At 42.7% G+C, this 27,373-nt stretch overlaps 2 long non-coding RNA genes across 4 annotated transcripts; one reads left to right on the top strand and one right to left on the bottom strand.

Moving 5' to 3' along the window:
• Positions 1–6: 6 nt before the first annotated feature.
• On the top strand, positions 7–12,069 carry LOC132380476 (uncharacterized). Of its 3 annotated transcripts, none has more exons than XR_009507782.1 (5): positions 7–146; positions 7,257–7,411; positions 9,925–10,087; positions 10,717–10,763; positions 11,832–12,069. It is a non-coding gene; the product is annotated as an uncharacterized LOC132380476 (long non-coding RNA). The 3 variants fall into 3 exon arrangements; XR_009507780.1 differs by having other exon boundaries at positions 7,257–7,634; XR_009507781.1 differs by lacking the exon at positions 7,257–7,411 and having other exon boundaries at positions 12–146.
• A 5,541-nt stretch (positions 12,070–17,610) lies between these two features.
• Positions 17,611–25,889, bottom strand: LOC132380478 (uncharacterized). The gene is made up of 3 exons (XR_009507784.1): positions 21,327–25,889; positions 21,130–21,199; positions 17,611–20,815 (listed from the first exon to the last, which is right to left on the bottom strand). It is a non-coding gene; the product is annotated as an uncharacterized LOC132380478 (long non-coding RNA).
• Between the last annotated feature and the right edge of the window lie 1,484 nt (positions 25,890–27,373).

Genomic DNA, 27,373 nt, shown 5'->3' with positions numbered 1-27,373 from the left:
GGATTCAAAGTCACCGTCCCTGCTGCTCCCCTCTCTGCGCCGCGCGCCGTGCGTCACGACGTACGTCAGCGTCCGCCACCGGGCGTAACGACGTCGTCGACGTGCCGCTTGTCCTGCCGGAGGAACTTCGGAAGCCCCCGCCCCGGGTAAGGAGTCGGCCCTCATCCGCCTAAAAGCCTCCCCTCTGACCATGGGCAAGTTAGTTCCAAATGCCTCCAGTCCCCTGACCTTTCAAAGGAAGTAATCTATTGGCAATGACTTGCAAAGCCCACCAACTCCATAAACATCAACCAGTCACTTTATGTACATACTATCAGTCCATGTGTATTAAGTTACTCCCGCATTATGCTTTATAGGACTGCTGTTATATGTATGCTTACTGTTTTGATTGTGTCCTTTATGCTTCTTGTGTGTTTTATGCTGCTTTATGCTTATTGTGTTTTATAGGACTGTGTTTACATTGCTTTTATTGTTTTATGCTGCATCTTTGGAGTAACAATCCTCCTTTACACTAGTACGGAAGAATGGCAATAAACAAACTTGATTCAAAAACAACTCTGGAAGTACAGGTGTCCCCTCTACCTTTACTGGTGTAGAGCAATCCTATGAACCCCTTCTTAAGTGGAAATGGCGTAAACATAGAACAATACAGCATAGTACAGGCCCTTCGGCCCACAATGTTGTGCGGACCCTTGAACCCTGCCTCCCATATACCCCGCCCACCTTAAATTCCTCCATATACCTGTGAATTGTGAAGGAGAGAATAGTTCTTGGCCATTTCTACTCTTAAGTCATCCATCTTAGGCTCAGTTTTCCTCTCCATTAGTATAGTCTGATCTGGGCACGTCCTACAGCCTTGTTATTAGGTAAAGCGAAGAACCATTAATCTATATGGGAAAAATTTTCATAAAAGCGAAAATCCTCTTTGTAATGCGAAAACGGGTTGCTGATGTAGGTCTTTTGTGAAAGCAAAGTTGAGTAAAGTGAACATTCGTAAAGCGGGGGACACCTGTATATATAGCAGTTATCGGGACTCCACCAGTTAAGTAATGTTGTCGCATAACAGTTAAATTATCTCGTCCCAAAACTCTCCCTCCACGGATACTGCCTGTTTTGGTGAGTTCCTTCAATGTCCATTGAAGTGATGTAGTTGTTCCAAAGTTACTGGAGCTTGGAAATTTCTTGAAGGTATCTCGGTGGCTAAATTGGAAGAGGTGTTCCTCAGAGTAGGCACATAAGAGTTTGACAGACCTGCATTAACAGAATTGTAAGTTAACGTGCGAGACTCTGCCGCCACTACCCCTGCAAGCATCTTTTCCTACCTGCAGAATCCAGCGGAGGTGGAGGCTCTGTGAAGGAGAGAATAGTTCTTGGCCATTTCTACTCATTTCTAGTCATCCATCTGTGACATAGGCTCAGTTTTCCTCTCCATTAATACAGTCTGATCTGCTGGGCATGTCCTACAGCCTTGTTATTGGCAGCATATTGAATATTACCAAGAAGCGTTCTTACCCTCAAACACCCCATTTGATCTGGCTCCCTTGTCCACTCGTTTTCCCATTGTCCTCCCTCCTGCCAACCATCCCTCCATGAGGGATAAGGGCTACACCGGCCCTACAGTTCCTTCCTCACTATCATTCAGGGTCCAGAGCAATCCTTACAGTTGAGACAACACTTCACTGGCGAGTCTGTTGGAGTCATCTGATGGTCCTAGTGTGGCCCCCTCTACGTCAGTGAGACCTGACGTAGATTAGGGGACTGCTTTTTTGAGCACCTTTGTTCCATGTAAGAGATTCAGCGGATGCTGGAAATCCAGAGCAACGCGCACAAAATGCTGGTTGAACTCAGCAGGTCAGGCAGCACCTATGAAGATGAACAGTCGGCATTGCAGTCAACCCTTTTTCAGGACGTGGAAAGACGTGAGGAAAAAAGGTGAGGGAAGGGGAAGGAGGAAGAAAGCTGGAAGTCAGCTTACAGAGAGGAGGTGCAGCGGCTAATGGACTGGTCTCTGAATGTGAACAAAGCAAAAGAGATGGTTGTTGACTTCAGGAGGGCATGGAGCGAACACTCCCTGCTGAACATTGACGGCTCCTCGGTAGAGATGGTAAAGAGCACCAAATTTCTTGGTGTTCACCTGACAGAGAATCTCACCTGGTCCCTCAACACCAGCTCCATAGCAAAGAAAGCCCAGCAGCGTCTCCTCTACTATTTGCGAAGGCTGAGGAAAGTCCATCTCCCCCCCCCCCCCCCCCCCATCTTCATCACATTCTACAGGGGTTGTATTGAGAGCATCCTGAGCAGCTGCATCACTGCCTGGTTTGTAAATTGCACCATCTCAGATCGCAAGACCCTGCAGCGGATAGTGAGGTCAGCTGAGAAGATCATCAGGGTCTCTCTTCCCGCCATCACGGACTTTTACACTACATGCTGCATCTGCAAAGGAAACAGCATTATGAAGGACCCCACACACCCCTCATACAATCCCTTCTCCCTCCTGCCATCTGGGAAAAGGCTCCGAAGCATTCGGTCTCTCATGACCAGGCTATGTAACAGTTTCTTCCCCCAAGCTATCAGACTCCTCAATACCCGAAGCCTGGACTGACACCTTGCCCTATTGTCCTGTTTATTATTTATTGTAATGCCTGCACTGTTTTTGTGCACTTTATGCAGTCCTGTGTAGGTCTATAGTCTAGTATAGCTTTCTCTGTGTTTTTTTTTACGTAGTTCAGTCTAATTTTTTGTACTGTGTCATGTAACACCACAGTCCTGAAAAACGTTGTCTTGTTTTTACTATGTACTGTACCAGCAGTTATGGTCGAAATGACAATAAAAGTGACTTGACTTGATAGGTGAAGCCAAGTGTGTGGGAAAGGCTGGAGAAGAAGGAATTTGATAGTAGAGGAGAGTGGACTATGGGAGAAAGGGAAGGAGGAGGGGAACCAGGGGAAGGTGTACATGATGAGGAGAAGAGGTAAGAGGGCAGAGTGGGGAATAGAAGAGGGAAAATTACTGGAAGGAGAAATCAATATTTATGCTATCAAAAACCATTGATGGAAATGAGGTGTTGCTCCTCCATCCTGAGTGTGACCTCCTGGTGGCAAAAAAGGAGGCCATGGACTGTTACATCAGAACATGAATGGGAATAGGAAATGCGATTCCCCCAATTTTTGTCTGGTCTCCCCAGTGTACAGCAGGTCACATTGGGAGGACCAGATACAATAGATGACACCAGCAGGTGAAGTGTTGCCTCACCTGAAAAGACTGTTTGGGGTCCTGAATGGAGGTAAGGGAGAAGGTGAATGGGTAGGTGTAGCATTTCTGTTGCTTGAGGGATATGTGCCAGGAGGGAGGTTAGCAGGTAAGGAGGAGTGGACAAGGGAATCAGAGAGGGAGTGATTCCTGCCGAAAGCAAAGATTTGGAAATCAGATAAAGCTGTGTTTGGTGGTGGAATCCCATTGAAGATGGTGGAAGTTGTGGAGAATAATGTGTTGGACGTTGGAGGCTCATCGGGTGGTAGGTGAGAACAGGAGGAGCTCTGTCCCTGTTAAGGTGGTGAGAAGAAAGGGTGAGTGCGGATGTTTGGGAAATGGAGAAGATGTGAGTGAGGGCAGCATCAGTGGTGGAGGAAGGGCAACCCCATTCTTTGAAGAAGGAGGACATCTCTGATGTCCAGAAAATGAAAGCCATATCCTGGGAACAGATGTGGTGGAGATGAAGGAACTGAGAAAAGGGAATAGCATTTTTACAGGAGACAAGGTGGGAAGATGTGTCATCAAGATAGCCATGGGAATCAGCAGGCTTACAAGAAATGTCTGTAAAAAGTTTTGCTTATCAGTTGGAGATAGAGAGGTCGAGAAGGAGGGGAGAGGCATCAGAAATGGACCAAGTGAATGTAAGAGCAGGGTGGAAGTCGGAGGCAAAGTTTATGAAATGGACGGGCTTAGCTTGGGTTCATGAAGCAGCATCAATGCAGTTGTCAATGTAGCACAAGAAGAGTTGCGGTGTATTACCAGGGAATGCTTGGAGCAGGGACTGTTCTATGTAGCCATCAAAAAGGCAGGCATAGCTGGGACCCTTGTGAGTACCCATGGCTGCCCCTTAAGTTTGGAGAAAGAGGAAGGAACCAAAGGAGAAATTGGTGAGGGTGAGGACCGATGTTCCCTCTAATCTTTAGTAGTCAGTGTACGCAAAATCTTACGTTGTGCAGATTTTTTCCCTGTGATAAAATTATGTGCACACTGAATGCACACATGGCACAGTTTATGTAGGTTTACAAAATATTTGACATAAGACTGCACAGAATAACAACAAAATAACATACATATTTAAGTCATTCAGTTATTTTAACATTTAGATTATTTTCAATAAGTATTAGTTACAGTACTACATTATTTTAGGTAACTAACCTTTTGTGCACGTTAATTTCCTTTGTGCGCTGGTTGAAAAGCGTGTGTGCGTATGCACAGCTTAGAGGAAATATAGATGAGGACCAGTTCTGTCAGATGGAGGAGGGTGGTGGTGGAAGGGAACTGGATGGGTCTTTTGTTGTGGAAGAAGCAGACAGCTTTAAGGCCTTCTTGTTGGGGGATAGAAGTGTATAGGGAGTGGACATCCATGGTGAAAGTGAGGTGGTCAGGGCCAAGGAATTGAAAGCTGTTGAGGAAATGGAGAGCATGTGAAATGTCGCGACTGCAAGTGGGAAGGGATTGAACTAAGGGAGATAGAATGGAGTCAAGGTATGCTGACAGGAGTTCAGTGGGGCAGCAGCAGGCAGGTTTGTGGATGTTGGGTGGGGCAAGAGAATTATGAGTTTGATGGTAGTGAGCAGGCGATCTCCAGAGTTGATGAGATTGGTGATGGCGTCAGAGACAATTTGCTGATGGTATGGTGTGAAGTCCTTTCCAAGGGGTAAGTAAGTGGAGGTGTTTGAGAGCTGCCACACGGCCTCAGCAAGGCAGAGGTCAGTCTGCCTACCACACTGCAACAGCACCCGCTTTGTCTGTAGGTTTGACGGTAAGATTGGGATTGGTGCGGAGAGAATGGAGGACAGTGCATTTGGAGGGAGGTGGTGGTGGGTATGGTTGGACAAGGAGAAAGGAGTGCTGAAGTGGAGCCGGTTGATGTCTCATCGGCAAAAGATCCAGAGTGGGCTGAGAACCAGAGAGAGGTGTCCAGGAAGAGGAGGAGGAGGTTTATCGGTGCAGGATGGGGAATTCTTGCCAAAGAAGTGGGCTTGGAGGCATGGTGGGCAAAGGTGCCTGTGTGTTGGTCTGCAGAATCGTTTGTATTTCTGTCACAGATATCCATTCCTCTGCTACCTTTCCTCAATATAACATTATCTTTTTATTTGGGTTTATTATCATTGACATATGTCATGAAATTTGTTGTTATGTGGCAGTTGTACGGTACAAGATATAAAACTTGCAATAAATAAATGAAAATAATTAAATAGTGCAAAAGAGGAATAGTGAGGTAGTGTTCATGGACCATTCAAAAAAATTATGCTAGAAGAGAAGAAGCTCTTCGTCAAACATTGAGTGTGTGTCTCCACGCTCCTGTTCCTCTTCCCCGATGGTAGAAAGAAGGAAATGAGTAGCCTCTATTTTCTCAGGAAGCTGAGATCCTTCAATGTTTGCAGTAGGATGTTGGAGATCTTTTACCAGTCAGTTGCAGCGAGTGCAGTCTTCTCTGTGGCTTTATGTTGGAGGGGCAACATTGGTGCTGGTGATGCAAAAAGACTAAATAAACTCATCAGAAAGGCTGGCACCACCCTTGGCTACAACCTGAACTCTGACGAGGTCACTAAACAAACTGTTATCCATTATCGACAATCTGGCACAATCTAGCCTGTTTGATTGACAACCATCCATTCCCTTCAACAATGGTGTAAAATGGCCTCCATATGTGTCATCTACAAAATGCACTGTATTTCCCCACCCAGGTTGCTTTGAATTGAATTGACTTTATTACATAGATCCTTCATTTACATGAGTAAAAACCTTTATGTTATGTCTCTGTCTAAATGTGCAATTTATAGTAATTTATAATAAATAGTATGTACAACAGGACAGTCAATATAACATAGAAATACAGTTACGTCAGCATAAAATAAGCAGTCTGATGGCCTGGTGGAAGAAGCTGTCCCTGGAGCCTGTTGGTCCTGGCTTTTATGCTGCGGTACCGTTTCCCAGATGGTAGCAGCTGGAACAATGTGTGGTTGGAGTGACTCGGGTCCCCAATAATCTTTTGGGCCTTTTTTGCACACCTGTCTTTGTAAATGTCCTCAATAGTGGGAAGCTCACATCTACAGATGCACTGGGCTGTCTGCACCACTCTCTGCAGAGTCCTGTAATTGTGGGAAGTACAGTTCCCACACCAGGCAGTGATGCAGCCAGTCAGGATGCTCTCAATTGTGCCCCTGTAGAAAGTTCTTAGGATTTGGGGGCCCGTACCAGACTTTTTCAACTGTATGATGTGGAAGAGGCACTGTTGTGCTTTTTCACCACACAGCTGGTATCTACAGATAACCCTCTCAACCCCAGATCCATTGACGTCTATGGAGGTTAGCCTGTCTCCATTCCTCCTGTAGTCCACAACCAGCTCCTTTGTTTTTGCGACACTGAGGATTATACAGTGCATTATAAACCTGTGACCTCTGTCAACAAGAAGAGCAAGGTCACGTGGAACATCTGCAGGTTCCCCTCCAAGTCCCTTATTATCCTTGCTTGGAAATACATATGTCAATCAGGACGTTCTTTATCGACGGCAGCTCAGCATTCAATAACATCATCCCCACAAAACTAGTCAATAAGCTCCAAGACCCTGGCCTCAATGCCTCCTTGTACAATAGAATCCTGGATTTTCTGACCCGCTGACCCCAGTCAATTTGGATTGGCAACAATCCACAAGCTCCAGCAGCACAGATGCACCACAAGGCTGTGTGCTTAGATCCCTCCTCTACTCACTTTACACTTACGACTGTGTGGCTAAGCTCCAATGCCATACTTAAGTTTGCTGATGACACCACTGTCATTGGATGAATCAAAGGTGGTGATGGATCAGCATTTAGGAGGGAGATTGAAAATCTAATTGACTGGTGTCATAACAGCAACCTCTTATTCAATGTTAGTAATACCAAGAAGCTGATTACTGACTTCAGGAGAGGAAAACCAGAGGTCCATGAGCTAGACCGCATTGGAGGATCAGAAGTGGAGAGGGTTTAGCAACTTTAAATTCCTTTGTGTTGTTATTTCAGATGACCTGTCATGGGCCCAGCATGTAACTGCAATTATGAAAAATGCACGGCAGCGCCTTTACTTCCTTAGGAGTTTGTGGAGATTTGGCATGGCATCTAAAACTTTGACTAACTTCTATAGTGGGGAGCATATTGACTGGCTGCAACACAGCCAGGTATGGAAACACCAAGCCCTCGAGTGGAAAGTCCTACAAAAAGTAGTGGATACGGCCCAGTCCATCACAAGTAAAGCCCTCCCAACCATTGAGCACATCTACATGAAACACTTTTGCTGGAAAGAAGCATCCATCATCAGCGACTCCCACCCTCCAGACCAAGCTCTCTTATCACTGCAGCCATCAGAAAGAAGATACAGGAGCCTCAGAGCTCGCTCACCAGGTTCAGGAACAGATACTACCCCTCAATTATCAGGCTCTTGAATCAAAGGGATAACTTCAATCAACTTCACTTGCCCTATCACAGAAATGTTCCCACAACCAATGGACTCACTTTCAAGGACTCTTCATGCTCTCGATATTTATTGCTCATTTATTCATTATTATTATTATTTCTAACTTTTTGTACTTACGTTTTGTTATCTTATTGCACTCTGGTTGAATGCCCTAGTTGGTGGTTTTTCATTGATTCTGATATTGTTATTATTCTATAGATTTATTGAATATGCCCACAAGAAAATAGAGCTCCGTGCTGTACATGGTGACATATATGTACTTCAATAATAAAATTTACTTTGAACTTTGCTAGGTCTTTTCAAGAAAGTCAGCAGGGTACGTTAGGGTAGGTCCAACCTCATAAATTTGAATGAGTTTTTTGAGGAAGTGGCAAAGCTGTTTGATGAGGGTAGGGCAATGTTGTCAAGTCCTTTTCTAGTCTGGAAAAGAAGTTATGGATAAAGTGCAGTCACTTGATATTACTCAAAAGCTCAAAAGTGTTTGCTGGAAGAGAATATTTCATTTTACAGCTGCAGATTATAATCCCTATATTTTATTTGTAACCACATTTCATTCTGTAAGATACCTTTAATTTCTGCGGACTAATTGAATTTATTTCTGTTCATTCTACACTTCAGAGCTGTCAACTGACTATTTGTTAGTTTTTGCTCTGCTTCATACTTTGTTTTGCAAATTACTTTACAGCCATTGATGCACTTTCTTTCCTGATGCTCAGTACGAGCATAGTAATTAATTTGTGTAAAGCAATCTGTTGCAAATTTCAATGCAATGGGAAAACAGTTAATTTGTTTTGTCACATTGATTGTATCAACACCAGGTATGTTTCACCTTGGTGATTCAAAATATTGCTGTGACGACTTAGACTTTTAATTTTTTTAATTTATTGAGATACAGCGTGGAGTAGGCCCTCTTGGCCCTTTGAGTCAATCCCTAATTTGATGTTAGCCTAATCACAGGGCAATTTCCAATGACCGATTAACCTACCAACCAACCGGTAGATCTTTGGAATGTGGAATGTTACGTACCCGTAACTGGGTGTCTACCCAGCCAAGATAGAAGAATCCGTTGGAGTCTGGTTCAAAAGTGTTTATTAGTAAAATACACAAATCAATATCAATAATGCAAATATATAGATAAAACACATTAGTAATAATAAACCTAAAAATGTGGGTATAACAATAATCAATAATAAACAAGCTCTATCGATGTCTAGGGGATAATGAATTGTCATATGTGAATATAAAGTTCAATTCAGTTCATGCTTGCTGAGGTAGATATTGATTGTTGTGTTGTAGTCATTGGAGAGAGAGAGCAGTAACAGCTACAGGCAGGCAAACCTTCCTTTGCGTTCTTGATCTGTCGTTTCGTTGTGGTTATTCAGTTATGACCCCTCTGTCCTTCAGCTAGACCGTTCTTCTGTGGTGGACTCGTCACTCTGGCATGAGTGGACACACACACAAGCCCCCACCGGTCCTGCTATAACACTGTCAGTTAAACTGACCGATCCTTTGTTCGGTCTCCGATGCCCCGCACCTTCACGTGGGTTCCAACACTCAATCGGTGCTCAATAGTGTGTCTCCTCAGACCTCACTTTTATCCCTACTCATGGGGTCTCAGTTGTCCATCAATTTTGAATGGCTGTGTCCATCAAACCAGCCCACTCCGGCTGTCCACTGAGGAATTTTAATGAACAGAATGGTTTAAGATAAATAACTCTCTCAGAAGCCATAGGTCTTTCAGAAGTCATAATATGGTGAATCAACAAGTCTCTCTCCACTGCTTTATCTCTCTCTTATCTGTAGCAGATGTTCCAGTTCCAGCATGTTTTCTCTTCCATCTCTCTCTCTCATTAGCAGCATAGCAACAGTAACGGTTTGTGATTCTCCCGGGGGGGGGGGGGGGCATGGGCAACTCTGCACCCTTCTGCCCATCAGAGCTGTTCATCCTTCGTAACAGGAAGGAAATGGAGCACTCAGAGGAAACCTATGCAGTCACAGGGAGAACATACAAGCTCCTTACAGACAGTGGTGGGAATTAAACCTGGGTCATCTGTACTGTAAACTGTTGTGCTAACCACTTCACTACCATGCCACCTCAGCTTTTAGCTAAAGGGGGATGTAGGGCCTGAGATTGAACATCACATTTGAAATAAAAGATCTACGATAATGTATCACACTATGTGGACTGAATTGAAAAGTCTGGGTTTTTGTTCTCAGGTATCTGTTTTGCGAATGGAAGTATAAGGAAGGAGAGTGCTGTCCACTGCTTTTGGAGCTGACACCATGTTGGCAAAGTCTCTGAGCAGTCAGACCTGGAAGTCCATGTTTTGACCTCCAATTTTGTGTTCAGCAGAAGAGAGCAACATGGCCAACAGTAAAGGTACGTCTGTAGATTTGCGGCTGGGGAGGAGAGAAGCAGCCATTTTGTGTGTGCGTGTGTAAGGTCTGAAAAGAATGGTGTTTGACGATGATTTTCTTCAGATTTAAATAGTCTTCAAGCATAAATTTATACTCCTCCAAAAGGACCACAGCCTTGTGTGCCTCAGTGATCCAGAGAGTTATGCTGGCTGGAGGCAAGGCCTTTGTGGTTTGGTTTTTGGGATTCTGGGAGGGTCACCCATGCCAAACAGGTCGAAGGGTAGGGGCCAGACTAAGAGCAGTTCACTGGTCCTCCAGGTTCGGGGGTTAACAATCATGACTGGTCAAAAAAAACAATTGTTAAGGAAACAGCAATGAAGAATCCTTCGTATTCAGAGATGGAGGACCTTCATTGCTGTACTAGATGCCAACCGCGCTGTTAATTCACGTTCAGGTGAGTTGGGGGAAAAAATAACAAAGCAGCAATGTTGACTTGAAAGCAGTAAAGTATCACAGCTTTCAGAAGTGCACGGTAACAAATGAAATAAGAATATGTTTAAAAATAATTACTTATTCCAATACCATTGTCTCCACCCATTGTGACATCATAATAGAGCATTATAATTCCGGATCTTGCATTTTCTCTGTCAGGTACATCATAAAGACTAAGCAACAGTTGATGGTGAAAACAGAAAGAGGTGAGTGGTTAGAAATTTCCCTTAGAAGCTTGTACTATGAAACTTGTCTTATCAGGAAGATATTAACATGTAAATATGGAATATATATTAATTTAGATTGCTGAATTACTTCAGAAAGAGTATTTGTAAAAAGAAGGATCTGTGCTTGATTGGTTGACAGAGAGACAAAAACAGGCAGTGCACACAAGATGCTGGAGGAACTCAGCAGGACAGGCAAATGCAATGTTAGCATTCATTTCACGAAGTCTAGAATATAAAAGCAAGGATGTAATGTTGAGGCTTTATAAAGCACTGGTGAGGCCTCACTTGGACCATTGTGAGCAGGTTTGGGCCTCTTATCTTAGAAAGGATGTGCTGAAACTGGAGAGGGTTCTAAGGAGGTTCAGGAAAATGATTCCAAGATTGAATGGCTTGTATTATGAAGAGAGTCAATGGTTTTGGCCTGTATTCACGAGAATTTAGAAGAATGAGGGATGATCTCATTAAAAACCTATCGAATGGTGAAAAGCCTCGATAGAGTGGATGCGGAGAGGATATTTTCTATGGTGGGAGTGTCTTAAGACTAGGGGGCACAGCCTCAGGATAGAGGGGTGCCCTTTTAGAATGGAGATGAGGAGGAATTTCTTTAGCCAGAGAGTGATGAATGTGTGGAATTCTTTTCCACAAGCAGTTGTGGAAGCCAAGTCTTTTTGCATATTTAAGGCAGAGCTTGGTAGATTCTTGACTGCTGAGGGCCTGAAGGGATATGGGGGGGGGGGGGTGTGGGGGGGAAGGCAGGAGATTGGGGCTGAGAGAAAAATTGGATCAGCCATGATGAAATAGTAGAGCAGACTTGATGGGCCAAATAGCCTAATTCTGCTCCTATATCTTATGGTCTAATCAAGAATCTATTAATCTCTACCTTAAATATACCCAATGACTTGGCCTCTACAGCCACCTGTAGCAACAAATTCCACAAATGCTATTATTTTAAAAATAAATGAGCAAAGGCCTTCATTCTTAATCTCTTATGACAATTGTAAACCAATTACTTTCTGAAGATTACAGCATCTTTGTTCTTTACTTCAGATTTTCTGCAGTATTTTGTCCTTCGCTAAATTCTACCGGCAAGGTACACAGTTTGGGATCTGTGGTTGTTGGGGTTGGTGATATCCGGAATTAAATCCTCTGCTGTCAACTCGTCCTGCGGCCGGCGCTGTTTCTCTCCTTCGGCCGAGGACCTTGAAGCCAGACACTGATCTGAATAGGCCACGGGAAAGAACGAGAAGGAATAAGACTCGGCACAATTCCGAATTCTTTAGCTCTTTACATGGCCTTCAAAGACAGAGTCCCTGGAACAAAGGTACGGTTTTGGGAGGTGAGCAGATTGCTCGCTTCTCATTTGATCGAGGCGACTGGTAGAGTCCAGACTCTCACATCATCTGTTGGGAGCAGAAGCAGGTGTTCACGCTTCCCTTGTCTGAACAACAAAAACAACCCTCTTAGACAATAGACAATAGGTGCAGAAGTAGACCATTCAGCCCTTCGAACCTGCACTGCCATTCTGAGATCATGGCTGATCATCTAGTATCAATACCCAGTTCCTGCCTTGTCCCCATATCCCTTGATTCCCCTATCCATAAGATACCTATCTAGCTCCTTCTTGAAAGCATCCAGAGAATTGGCCTCCACTGCCTTCCGAGGCAGTGCATTCCAGACCCCCACAACTCTCTGGGAGAAGAAGTTTTTCCTTAACTCTGTCCTAAATGACCTACCCCTTATTCTCAAACCATGCCCTCTGGTACTGGATTCTCCCAGCATCTGGAACATATTTCCTGCCTCTATCTTGTCCAATCCCTTAATAATCTTATATGTTTCAATCAGATCCCCTCTCAATCTCCTTAATTCCAGTGTGTACAAGCCCAGTCTCTCTAACCTCTCTGCGTAAGACAGTACGGACATCCCAGGAATTAACCTCGTGAATCTACGCTGCACTTCCTCCATATCCAGGATGTCCTTCCTTAACCCTAGAGACCAAAACAGTACACAATACTCCAGGTGTGGTCTCACCAGGGCCCTGTACAAATGCAGGAGGATTTCCTTGCTCTTGTACTCAATTCCCTTTGTAATAAAGGCCAACATTCCATTAGCCTTCTTCACTGCCTGCTGCACTTGCTCATTCACCTTCAGTGACTGATGAACAAGGACTCCTAGATCTCTTTGTATTTCTCCCTTACCTAACTCTACACCTAACTCTTCTTCCCGATGGGTGCATATCTCTAAAGAGCATTACAATAAAATGAAAAAGACAGAGTACTGTGCAAGTACATGGAGGGGGAAAAGGAAGAAACAGGTTTTCAAAACCAGTTGCAAATTCATGCAGTCATAAGGCACTGGTTCACTATACAGTCCAGCGCTGTAAACTGGATGTATTGTGAGAAATGTGTTCCATGAATGTGGAAAACAGAATGCATTTCTCTTTATGTTTTCAACAGGCACATGTTATTTGAAATAAAACACTGTCTGGTTAAAATGTTATTATTTAATAAAATAGCATGGAATAGGCCTTTAGAGCTGTGTGGGCCAGCAACCCCTGATTTAATCCCAGCCTAATCATGGGACAATTTACAATGACCAATTAACCTACCAACCGGTATGTCTTTGGAATGTGGGAGGAGACCAGAGCACCCGGAGGAAACCCACGCGGTCACAGGGAGAACATACAAACTCCTTACAGGCAGCACTGGGAATTAAACCCAGGTCGCCTGTACTGTAAAGTGTTGTGCTAACCACTGCTATCATGCCACCATTCTTGCATTAGTTGTGAGTATTGAACAATTACACAAAATTGATAAATTTATGGAAACAAGATGTTGATATGTTTTAGTCCTTGTAACAACAAATCTTGGCAACAACAGTGACAACAAATGTTACTGGTATTTTGGGAAAATATAAGAGTGTTAGCTTTCCCTAGAAATCACAGAAGTGAAAAATTTTCAGTAACTTGTTCAGTAATAAATACATGACAAATCCCAGCAGGAAACCAACAAAATGTGTTCAAAAATAGCACCTTCATAGTCCTGTTAGTGTTACTGTATAATTATGGGAATTGCATGTTTTCTGGAGAGAAATGGCAAGTGCGTCACAAAATATTTCATATAATTGCCCATCTAAAGTGACCATGGAGACAAATCCATACACTGCACACACACGCACATGAACACAGAATATATAATATATAGATACATAAACACACATTTAATATATATATTAGATAGAGATACACACACACATACCAAAGTATATACAGTATATGTCACCATATCCAACCCTGACATTAGTTTTCTTGCAGGCATTTAGAAAAAGTAAAGAAATACACTAGAATTTATAAAAACTACATAAACGAGGACTGACAAATAGTCAATGTGCAAACAAAGACAAATTTTGCAAATAAAAGACATAAAAATAAATAATAATACTGAGAGCATGAGTTGCAGTGTCCTTGAAAGGAAGTCTGTAGGTTGTGGAATCAGTTCAGACTACTCTGCGCTGCATCAATAAGTAAGATTGTTACAGCTAAATTGAACATTTATTTTCATTTTAAAAATATTCACTCGATGTGATGGTTAAGCAAGAGGGTGATTAGAAACTGGAACACACTGCCTGGAGGATGATGGAGGCAGGGACTCACAACACTGAGAAATTGTTCGACAAGCACTTGAATCACAAAGGCAATGAAGGCAAATACACTGTGCACTGGTAAATAGGATTAACGTAACTAGCCCCCAACCCTTTCATTCTAGCATAATCCCCCTCCCTCCTCAGCCCAAAACTTCAAATGTTTATTCATTTCCATACCGTCGAGTTCCGTCAATATTTTGTGTGTGTTGCTTTGGATCTCCAGTGCCTGCAGACTTAGTTGTGTTAATGTAGCTGGGTACTTGATGTCTAGCACAGACATGAGGGGCCAAAAGATTACCTTCCAGCTGGATGATTCTGGGGCTCACTTCTCAGAGGGGTTTTTATAATCGTCTGATTACACAATTATTTTACAAACGAGAAAATCTGCAGATGCTGGAAATGCAAGCAACACGCACAAAATGCTGGAGGAACTCAGCAGGCCAGGCAGCATCTATGGGAAAAAGTAAACAGTTGGCGTTTCGGGCCGAGACCCTTCTTCAGGATTACAAGTATTTCATTCCAGTTTTATACAGTTTTTTGTTGTTGCTGGGGTGTATAGTTTGAATGAACAGGTGGAGCACCGGCTATGAATTCAATTCTTAGTCACTACACCACTGTATGCCTTTGTGACATCAATCGGACCAAATGTTTCCATGTCTCCGGCAACGCCATGCTGAGGCAGTCACTCAATAGCATCTCTTTCCCACTAATTTCACCTCTCTCCATATGATATATCATCATCGACAGAATGCCTGTCCAAAATAACAGGTTGCTATGACAACATTAATAGAAATGTTTGTTAGAGTTTTATCAAGCTACAATATATCTTCCTTTATAAGACCAATGCCTCGATGAATACAAACACAAGAAGATCTCCAGATGGCGAAAATCCAAAGCAACGCACACAAAATGCTGGAGGAGCTCAGCAGGTCGGGTAGCATCTACGGAAATGAATAAACCTTGTGCTTCTTCCTCCCCCTCCCCCTCCCAACTTCTTGCTCTGACTTCTCAACCTTTTTTTCCAGCCCCGATAAAGGGTCTCAGCCCAAAACGTTGACTGTTTATTCATTTCCACAGATGCCGCCTGGCCTGCTGAGTTTCTCCAGCATTTTGGGTGTTTTGCCTCAACTGTTAAGCTTTCTTTACTACCCTATCAATGTGTGCGGAGATTTTTCAGTTCCTCGGACCCCAGAGACACTCTGTAAACCATTCCTCTTAAAGCTCCTGCCATTAGCTGTGCATTTTGTTTTGCTGGGAGCGAGCCTCTTTCGATCCTGCACGACGGTGCCCCACAATACCAGCCGGTGATGCAACTGGTGAGAAGGTTCTCCGCTGTCCGTCGGTAGAAATGTGCTAGAGTCTTTGGTGATATACCAAATCTCCTCAAGCTTCTAATGAATTCCTGCTGCTGTCCGTCAGGTGTTTGTACATACTGCCCATGACCGCGTGGGTTTCCTCCAGGTGCTCCGGTTTCCTCCCACAGTCCAAAGACGTGCAGGGCAGTAGGTGAATTGGTCGCATGGGTGTAATTGGATGGTGTGGGCTTATTTAGCCAGAAGGCCCTGTTGCAGTGCTCTGTCTCTAAATGGGGGGTTCCAAACCTGGGGTTCATGCACCCCTCGGTTAAAGGTGGGGGTCTATGGCATAAAAAAGGTTGGGAGCCCCTGCTTTAAATAAGAAAAAAATTAAAAAATGAAGTAAGCTGCTGTTGTGCCTTTGTCATGATTGCATCAAAATGTTGGGCCCAGGATAGATCCTCTGAGATGCTGATGCCCAGGAACTCAAAATGCTCACCCTTTCCACTGATAATCTCTCTCCCGATTTCCCCTTCCTGAAGTCCACGATCACTTCCTTGGTTTTGCTGATGGTTGTTGCTGTGATACCATTCAACCAGCGAATCTATCTATCACCTCGGTACACCTCCTCGTTACCTTCTGAGATTCTGCCAACATCCATGGTGTCACCAGTGAATTTATAGATGGTGTGTCTGAGCTGTGACTAGCCACACAGTCATGAATATAGGGAGAATAGAGAAGTGGTCAAAGCATGCATCCTTGAGGTTCACTGGGTACTTCATAATTTTTTAGGTACCAATGCTGTCATAGTTGGATCTTGCTAGGAACTCCACTGGGAGTAACTATAAAGATAAAAATTAAAAAACACGAGAAAGTCTGTAGATGCTGGAAATCCAAAGCAACACACTCAAAATGCTGGAGGAACTCGGCAGGTCAGGCAGCATCTATGGAAATGAATAAACAGTCGATGTTTCGGGCCGAGACCCTTCCTCAAGATTGGAAACGTAAGGGAAAGATGCCAGAAATGTCAGAAAAGATAAAAATTATTTGTCACATGTGCATCGAAACACAGTGAAATGTGTCATTTGTGTCAAATCAAATTAGCGAAGATTGTGCTGGGCAGTATGAACGTGTCCACAACTCACTAACCCTAACCCATACGTGTTTTGAGTGTGGGGGGAAACCAGAGGCCCTGAAGGAAACCCACACGTTATGGGGTAAATGTACAAATTCCTTACAGACAGAGGCAGGAACTGAACCTGGGATGCTGAAGCTGTAAAGCATTGTGCTAACCGCAATGGTAATGTGCCACATTCACTCCGTTGTGATTGTAAAAACGGTATTCGTAGATTAATTTCTGTTGACTCCAATGGATCGCAAAGCCAGGCTGAACATGGGACCAGTGTTGCGTCAGTCGTTTCAATCTTCTGACGGTTGAATTAGGTTAACCTTACCTTTGCGGCATGGTAGTGTAGTGGATAGCACAACGCTTTACTGTACGGTCGGGTTCAATCCTTGCCGCTGTCCAAAAGGAGTTTGTACGATCTCCCCATCACCGCGTGGATTATCTCCTGGTGCTCCGGTTTCCTCCCACAGTCCAAAGACGTATCCATTGGTAGGTTAATTGGTCATTGTAAACCGTCCTGTGATTAAGTGGGGGTTAAATTGGGGGATCGCTGGGCGCCACAGCTCAAAGGGCCAGAAGGGCCCATCCACGCTGTATCTCAATAAATAATAAATTAAAAAAACATCTTAACTAAAAACTAATCCATGTTGGTTTGCATTTTCCTAGACTATCCTGCTGAACTTGCTGCTCTGTTCACTGGTATTCTACACGCTCTACTACATGTTTGCAAGTATCTGCTTTGGAGCATTTGGGTAAGACATATTGTCGCAGTTACATCTAGTCACCAGTCCAGCCCTGTTGGCACATATGAGCAGATAATACTTCAGGGCTAAGGGGTGAAATGGATTTTGATCATACAACCTTTTGTAATGCATTCAAAGAGTTACTGAGAGATTCCATGTGGATGCAAATTTGATGTGGGTGTAATGTTGTATGTGTTTATCAGATATAACACATATAACAATATATGTGATAATATACAATAATGCATAGCACTGATAATGCACAACAAATCCACTATTCCCTTTGCCGATTTAGCATCCTTGGACAGGCACAGACATTCAAGAGAATCCAAAAGTAAAACCTATCCATGCATGTATGGATCAGAATGGGATGGATGTGAAAAGTTACTGCCTGTTACACTGCTGGCGTTTGGGGCTGCAATGGAAGTCCTCTGTCTGCCCTTGGCCACCTTCTTTAAGGTGACCCTGGTGTGGTTCAGAGTCCTCGTTTCTGCCTCTACGGTACGGCAACAAGTTGTCTTTGGTCTCCCATGTTTCCTCCACCCCTCAGGCGTCCAATGGTGTGCTGTCTTGATGATAGAGCTGGCCTTTCTTCTCAACTTGGTGGTGTTTAGGACTTCCTCCAGTAGCTTCCTCTCGGTTTTCAGTGCTGTCAGTCACGCAAATCCCGGGAAGAGACTGTCTCACACAGCTATAGGATAATTCATTGCTGTTTCCAAAACATTTTAGTTTTACCAGTCAGGGTTGTTAGCCCTGAACCTGGAGGACCAGTGGACCACTCTTAGTCTGTCCTCCACCCTTTAACCTGTTTGGCATGGATGACCCTACCAAGAGCCAGCATAGCTCTCCGGGTCATTGAGGCAAGCAAGCCCCCAAACCCTATGACAAGGCTGTGGTTCTTGGAAGATTGCTTGAATATGCACGGGTGTTTGGGAGAGAATCCAAACATAACTATATCGATCAGAATGGGAATGGGGTATGATTTCAGTAAGTTTGTTAGGTCCAATTTGAAGACAGAATATAATATAAATGGTAAGACTCTTGGTGGTGTGGAGGGTCTGAGAGATCTTGGGGTCAGTGTTGATAGGACACTCAAAGCTGCTGACAGTGTGGTTAAGAAGGCGTATGGTGTGTTGGCATTCATCAACCATGGGATTGAGTTCAAGAGCCGTGAGGTAATGTTACAGCTATATAAGACCTTGGTCAAATCCCACTTGGAGTACTGTGTTCAGTTCTAGTCACCCCACTGCAGGAAGGACATGGATACTATAGAGAGAGTGCAGAAGAGATTTGCAAGGATGTTGCCTGGATTGGAGAGCATACCTTATGAGAATGGGTTGAGTGTACTTGGTCTTTTCTGCTTGGAGCGATGGAGGATGAGAGGTGACCTGACGGGTGTATAACTTGATGAGAGGCATTGATCATTTAGATAGCCAGAGGCTTTTCCCCAGGGATGAAATGGCTAACACAAGGGGGCATAGTTTTAAGGTGCTTGACCTGCTGAGCTCCTCCAACATTTTGTGTGCATATTTGAGAAATGGCTGATAGTATTAACACTGATAAACATAATGTGATGTGTTTTGAGACTACTAAGGAGGCTAGGACATACAGCATGAATAGTCTGATCATTGGAAGTATCGAGAAACGGATGGATCTTGGTCTGCAAGACCGAAGATCGTTGGAAGATGGCAACGTAGCTAAACAAAAGCCATATTGATTATTGGCTTTCATTACCTTGGGCATTGAAAATTGCTTTTTCAGTTAATTAGTATGTCAAAATAGTCGTGAACATAATGATTTAGTAATTATGCAAATAGCTTTTCAGTACATAAAAATTCCTGAAAGAAATACTAAAAAGATCGGCTAGTAAATTTAGTAACTTCACCATTAATGGCTGGGGATTGGAAATGATAATGTTCTAAGTGTTTTAAAAATAGTGTCCAGTTGAGTCAATGGACCAACAATCTTATCCTATCGACATTCCCTTATGCCCATGTTTAAATGAAAAAAGAATTCATTCTTTGGGAAGCAAGCTCTGGGAAGGTTTGTGCAGTGGCAAAATGGATCCAAAATCAAAACAAAACAATTGCCGTCAGCCTGCAACTCCACAGTGTTTTATACTTGCGTGACGCGCCACTGCCCCAAAGAGTCGAATTCCTTATTCTGCTCCTTTATTAGCAATTAGCAAACATACAATTAAGCATTATTGAGCGTTATCTCAGCGGTCAGCAAAGATATGACCTCTATGCTCCCAAGCTACAGATGGTCACAAAATAAGCATCAATAAGTAACTTGAAATATCTTTATTGTCATTGATAGTACAATTTGTCATGCGCCAATACAGCGACAATGACTTTACAGCTCTTGTACTCAATGCTATAAAACAACAAATAAATTAAATAAACAATAAATAAAATCAAGTAACCAGCCAGTACAAGCAATGTCCAGCAGTACAAAAGCGCAACTCAGATGCATGACAACCGTAAAACCAGTATTAAAAGTAGCAATATAACAAATTTATGGATGATGCTTGATCGAATGGTTCAGAGCAATTGTAGCTCTGGGAAAAAAGCTATTTTTCAGTCTGGAAGTGCGGGCATAGAAAATCTTATAATGTCTGCCAGATGGAAGAAGTTCAAACAGATGATTGCGTGGGTATGTATTGTCCTTACAAATGTGTGTAGCTTTCCTTAGGCAGTGTGAGCTGTAGGTGTCCTCCAGGGCTGGGAGCTGGGAACTTATTCCCTTCGCTTTTGCCAGCTCCCCACTAATGTGACTAGTTAACATATACACATAATAAATGCGCAGCACAGAATATAGGCCTCCTACAATTTGTAATGCTTCTCTTTCATTAGCTCATGGTAGATGTGGACTTGTTGGGGTTCCTGACAGTCTCAAAGTAAGGGATCAGTCTGAGAAAAGGTGAAAAGAAATTTCTTCTCCCCCAAATCATTGCAGAAACCCAGCCGCTGAACACCTTCAAGACTTGATCTGTTTTTATTTATTATGGGAATTGGGTCTGTTCAGAACTATGGCTCTAAGGTAAAAGACCAGCCATGATATTATTGAATGATTGAACAGGGATGATGGGCTGAATGGTCTGCTTTTGCTTCCGCGTCCTATGTTCATATGTTCCTGAAACTCTTTGTGCATTGCAGTCTTGATTCATTCGATGGGTTGATTCCATTTGACTTTAAAACTCCAGCTTCAATATCCAGCTCAAAGTACCTAGGTAAGAAAAATTACATAATTGATTGAAGAATTTCAGAATTATAGTATGATCGAAGTGCTGTGGAGTAGAATCATTATTTATTTTGGGCTTGCTGTATGAGTAACCTGAACCTCTGCAAGTTTTAATGACATTTTAATGTTCTGGCCTATTCTAGGAAATCTAATTTTTTTTCCTTCAGATTAATACCTCTTCTCGCAACAGGATTCATTTTCTAGTTTAAATATAATTGCCTTTCAGAGATGTCTCAAACTGTACTTTATGCTGATTAGCAAATAGGCATTCATTCAAAAGGGTAATGTCATTATTTTACCATCAATTTGTAGAACATGTCATTCAAGGTCTTGGACTATATATGTGGAACACAGCAGGCTAGGCAGCATCTATAGGGAGAAGCCAAAAAAAAATACAGCTGTGATTTCATTCAGCTGTATCTATCTATGGTTCAATGATAATTAAACTTGAGTTGATTTGACTAATTATATTTAACAAATAAACGTAGAAACTTACTGTATTTACTATTTGTTACACCGCTGGTGTTTAGGGCAGCAATGAAGATACTCCATCTGTGGCAGTTTCAGGGCTTCTTTCATTGGGCCAGTAGCTTCCTCTCAGTTTTCACTGCTGCCAGTCATGCAAGACCTTGATGGAGACTCAGTAATACCGTTGCACTCAGATCGAGAAGGATTCTGATTGCCTGTAATAATTTTGATTTATCAGTCAGAGTCGTTAGCCTTGAGCTGAACCCCTGAACCTGGAGGACCGGTGGACCCCTCTTAGTCTGTTCTCTACCCTTCGACCTGTTTGGCATGGGTGACCTTACCAAGAGCTAAAGCGTAAAGCCCTGACTCCAGCCAACATAGCTCTCTGGATCATTGAGGCACACAAGCCTCCAAACCACGACAAGGTTGTGGTCCTCCTGGAGGAAACTTACAAAACTAAAAGAAAAATGTAGTGTTGTGGGAAGAGAAACAAAGATTCTCTTTTTAAATTTTTGCAGGGTTTATCCTTGTGGGCAGGTTTGATAGAGCTGTAGGGTAGATATTAAATCAAGTTGGCAGGGCAATGGGAACCAGAATAATAGGGTTACAGATGGTATACAGTATATAATAGGGCAGTTGGTATATGAATCGATGCAGTGTATAGTGAGACGGTGGGGAAGGACTGGAAGATGATAGGGCAAAATTGCAGTCAGTGAGATGAGGTGAACATGGGGGCAAAAGTGAAAAGGGTGATGAATACAGGACTGAAGGTGTTATATTCGAAAGCATGCAGTATATGGAATAAGGTAGATGATCTTGTAGCACTGTTGTGGGCACTACTGAGACGTGGCTGAAAGAAGATCATAGTTGGAACTTAACATTCAAAGATAGACCTTGTATTGAAAGGATAAGCAGGTGGGCAGCAGAGGTGCGATGGTTGTGTTGGTAAAAAGATTGAAATAAAATCCTCAGAAAGAGGTGACATAGGATTGGAAGATGTGGAATCCTTGTGGGTAGAGTTAAGGAACTGCAAGGGCAAAAAGACCCTGGTTGAAGTTACATACAGTACAGGCCACCCAAACAGTGTGGTGGCACATTGCATCTCCAGCCTGTTGTTTACTTACTGCTCATGCTTGTTACTTTTTCTCTAACATTTTACAACAAAGTGGTTTTACAGTGGGATTTGTAATATATCTTGGTAACTGTAAAAGTTAGGTTAAACATGGCTCATGGGAAAGGATAGTTAGCATGTGGAATTGCAAACACCAGAAACTAAAAGATGCTGGAGCCTGAGCGAAAACAGGCTGTTAAACGAATCAATATCGACTGTCCATTTCCCTCCTGTACTTGCCACTTGGCCCACCCGACTTTCTGCAGCAGCTCTTTTTAATTGCTAGTATGTGGAATTACCAGGCTTGAAATATAGTCTGCAATTTATTAGAACAATAGCAGAGACTTACATCCATCATCTTCTGAATGGTCCATAGATCCACATCCATCATCTTCTGAATGGTCCATAGATCCACATCCATCATCTTCTGAATGGTCCCTAGATCCACATCCATCATCTTCTGAATGGTCCATAGATCCACATCCATCATCTTCTGAATGGTCCATAGATCCACATCCATCATCTTCTGAATGGTCCAAAGACCCACATCCATCATCTTCTGAATGGACCAAAGACTCACATCCATCATCTTCTGAATGGACCAAAGACTCACATCCATCATCTTTTGAATGGTCCATAGATCCACATCCATCATCTTCTGAATGGTCCATAGATCCACATCCATCATCTTCTGAATGGAGCAAAGACTCACATCCATCATCTTCTGAATGGACCAAAGACTCACATCCATCATCTTCTGAATGGTCCATAGATCCACATCCATCATCTTCTGAATGGTCCATAGATCCACATCCATCATCTTCTGAATGGACCAAAGACTCACATCCATCATCTTCTGAATGGTCCATAGATCCACATCCATCATCTTCTGAATGGACCAAAGACCCACATCCATCATCTTCTGAATGGACCAAAGACCCACATCCATCATCTTCTGAATGGTCCATAGATCCACATCCATCATCTTCTGAATGGTCCATAAATCCACATCCATCATCTTTTTAAAGGTCCAGACTCACACCTATACACCTTCTGAATGGTCCATAGACTCACATTCAAGCATCTTGTGAAAGGTTCATCTATCTACCAGAGATTTAATGAAAAGTGGCAAGGTTGAGAGAAGTGTGAGCATTGTGATCCTTGCTATATATACAGTGCAATTAAATCAAGTATGATATTTTCCAAGGAGGTTGCTAGTGTGTTTTCCTTGAATAGAGAATGCCTGCATGTGACTTTGTGTAATGTGGGTAGGCTTATACAGGGGCAGCCACCACATGGTCCTTGACAGATCAGGACCAGGGTCCAGTGGTATGGAACGTAAGATGTCTAGAGACCCTTCACCACTGAGCCTTCCTCTGCCTTCACTGCTGTCGTGATGCATCACCATCTTCCACCAGCACCACTGTTAAGTTCTTGGTTGGACTGCTCTTTGTCTGGAGCCCGCTCCTTGGCCTTACCACCATGGGTGACCATACCAGTAGCTAGATTCCAGATGGCATTGCTCTCAGGATCTCAGGAATTCATAAGCCTCTCCACCACTTCAACATGCCAATCCTTGGAGATGATCTACCAGATCTAATTCTTCACATATCACAACTCAAGCATCTTTCTTTAGCCTGTATTGACAAGATGCTACTTAAAAGGCTAAAGCATAAATTAAGAGCCTGAGACCTAAGGTCAAAGTAAATTTCCATGTAAGCTTATTATTAAAATAATAATTTTAATAAAATAGTAATAATAAAATTATATAATAATAATAATAAAATTATTATCACCATATACAACCCTGAGATTCATTTTCCTGCAGGCATACTCGATAAATCTATAGAATAGTAACTATAACAGGATCAATGAAAGATCAACTAGAGTGCAGGAGACAACAGACTGTGCAAATGTAGATATAAACAAATAGCAATAAGTAACGAGAACATGAAATAACAAGATAAGGAGTCCTTAAAGTGAGGTTACTGGTTATGGAAACATTTCAATATATGGGCAGGTGAATGTAGTTATCCCCTTTTGTTCAAGAGCCTGATGGTTGAGGGGTAGTTACTGTTCTTGAACCTGGTGGTGCGAGTCCTGAGGCTCTTGTAACTTCCTCCTGATGGCAGCAGCAAGAAGAGAGCATGGCCCAGGTGGTGAAGATTTTTGCTTTCCTACGGCAGCGTTTCATGTAGATATGCTCAATGGTTGGGCGGGTTTTACCTGTGAGGTACAGGGCCGAATCCACTACCTTTTTTGTAGGACTTTCCATTTAAAGGCATTGGTGTTCCCATTCCAGGCCATGACGCTGCATGGATTGAACACTGGCTGTGACATAGAAGACAGAACATTGAAATACATTGGTCCGTATCAGGCTGGGTTTGGATGTAACAAGAGTGGAGAGATTGGCTCTCAATTATATACTATTGACATTAATGAATTAGAGGCAGGAATGAAATGTAAGGTTTCCAAGTTTGCAGATGATACATACGTGGGTGGAAGAATGTGTTCCGAGAGTGACACCGTGATTCTGCATTCTGACATAGATAGAATAGGGACTATTAGGGACTTATAGGGATATTCTATAGGGATAGAATAGGGACTTAGGGACTATTTGGGGTAATGCACTTCTGGAACCAAAAGGCAAGTTTAATATCAAAATGGAGAGAGACTTCGTAGGAGTGAAATTTGGGGAATCCAAGAGGTGAAGTGCCATTCAGAGCATCCTAACAAGTTGCATTTCCATCTGGTATGGGAGCAGCAGAACATTGGACTGGTAGTCCCTTCGAAGGATTTGTGAGAATGGTCAAGAGGATCATAGGATCTCCTTACCATTCATCGGGGACATATATCAGGAGCACTGTGTTCGCGGGCCCTTAGTATTATTAAGGATCCCACCCATCCATCGAGCTCCCTCCTTAACTTCCTACCATCAGGCAGGAGACTCTGATGCATAAAGACAAAACACCCAGGATGGGAAACAGTTTCCCATTAGGCTTCTGAATTTGCTGCTGTGTCACATTCAAAATGTCACTGGTTAAACTGGTCTGTACTCTTCAATATTTAATTTTTGCACTTTGTTTAATAAAGCATAATTCATATGTAGATTTTATCCTTACTAAATGACAATAAACTTGACTTGAATCAGAAGAAGTTGGTATGCGGATCCAATGTGTAGTTAAGAAGGCAAATGGCATTTTTGCATTTATTGAAAAGGAACTGGAGTTTAAAAATAGAAAGTTTAATAAGAGTAATACATTTACGAGTTTAGGTTTTATCATAGTTGTACAACATATTGTTGACACTAAACCAGGAATACTGTACACTGTTTTGATTTACTTACTGTAAAATAAAGTAGTATTTCCAGTGTTTTTGTTCGTTTGCTGCTTATGCGTGTTACTTTTTGCTAATAGTTTACAATAAAATGGCTTTACAGTGGTACTTGTAATGAATCTTGTCAATAAATTTCTTTTTTTACTGTCCTAGTGAACCTGCTGTCGATGGAATTGACGTATTTCATCAGCGGTCTGCTGTTTGCAGCTATAGTTAAGGAATGGGTTTGGGATTACTCTTTAACAGTTACATTCAACCATATCCTGCTGACTTCAGCAGGTAAGAACTCATATTTAATCATATAATGAATTGGAATATGAGAGTAATTTTACTTCAGCTTTAAGTACCATTGTTTTCCTCCGTGATTCTAATTGCTCTTTGTTTCACTGGTTAATATATCCTGGGCCACCGAGGTGGTGATCAGTCCCATTGTACGTGCCTATTAAGTATATCTGGTAGGAGACATGCAGAACCAGGCAGAGGTGACAGCATGTGGCTTGGTGTAATGCCTATACTTCTGCATCAGCAATCTCAAGTAAATTCTCCTCAAACCACAATGGAAGCAACCTTCTTGGACCACACATCCCTATCCCTCACTGCGACCAATGTTTTGGAAGGACGTGAAATCCTCACCAAAGCTGCAGAGAAGATTGTTAGTATGTCTGCATGAATGAGAGATATTAGCCACATGGTTAAATTGGAGAAGCAATGAAGGTTGAGAGTTGATTTGATAGAGATGTTCAGGTCTATCACTAGTCAGGTTAAGGAGATGGGGGTGGGGGATTTGTGAAGGAAATTTCAAGGTCACGGGTAGAAGGAGACAGAAGGAAAACCATTTCATGCAGAGTACTTACAATTTTGAATTCATCGGCTGTAAGGGTGGTAGAAACCAATTTCAAAAGGGAACTAGATAGGCACAAGGGAAAATAATTTATTGGCATTTGGTGAAGGACTAAGGGCTGCTCTTTTGGGTGCTAGCCAAGACTTGGTGGGTAAATGGTCTTCCTCTGTTCTGTGATTTGAAAGAAAAGATGAGAATTATAAGATCGAGGTTTATTTACCTATTTCTGTATTCAGTAATGCTACACATTACTGTTCTTCATGGGCCTTAATTCAGAAAAAAGGGAACCTAATAAAGAACGTAGTATTTCATCTTTGTTATTTACAGCAAAGTCTGCTGTGCCATTCCATCATGACTGATGTATTATCCCTCTCAATCCCATTTACTTCTTTATTCATATCGGTGTTTATTTATTGATTTATTGATATACAGCGCCTTTCCTGCCCTTCGAACCACGCCACCCAGCAATCTCCCAGTTTCATCCTAGCTTAATCACAGGTCAATTTACAATGACCAATTAACCTACCAACCGGTACATCTTTGGACTGTGGGAGGAAACCAGAGCACCTGGAGGAAACCCATGCTGTCACAGGTTTCCTTACAGGCAGCACTGAGAATTGAACCCAGGTTGATGTTACTGTAAAACTTTTCTTAACTACTACGCTACCGTGCCGCCCCAATCTCCTGCCTTCTCCCTGTAACCTTTAACGCCCTTACTAATCAAGAACTTATCAACCAGCGCTTTAAACATACCCAATAACTTGGCTTCCACAGTCATCTGTGGCAG

This window comes from Hypanus sabinus, chromosome 24, assembly GCF_030144855.1.
Source record: "Hypanus sabinus isolate sHypSab1 chromosome 24, sHypSab1.hap1, whole genome shotgun sequence".
Taxonomy (NCBI): Eukaryota; Metazoa; Chordata; class Chondrichthyes; order Myliobatiformes; family Dasyatidae; genus Hypanus; species Hypanus sabinus.
This window is presented reverse-complemented; position numbering and strand designations above follow the sequence as displayed.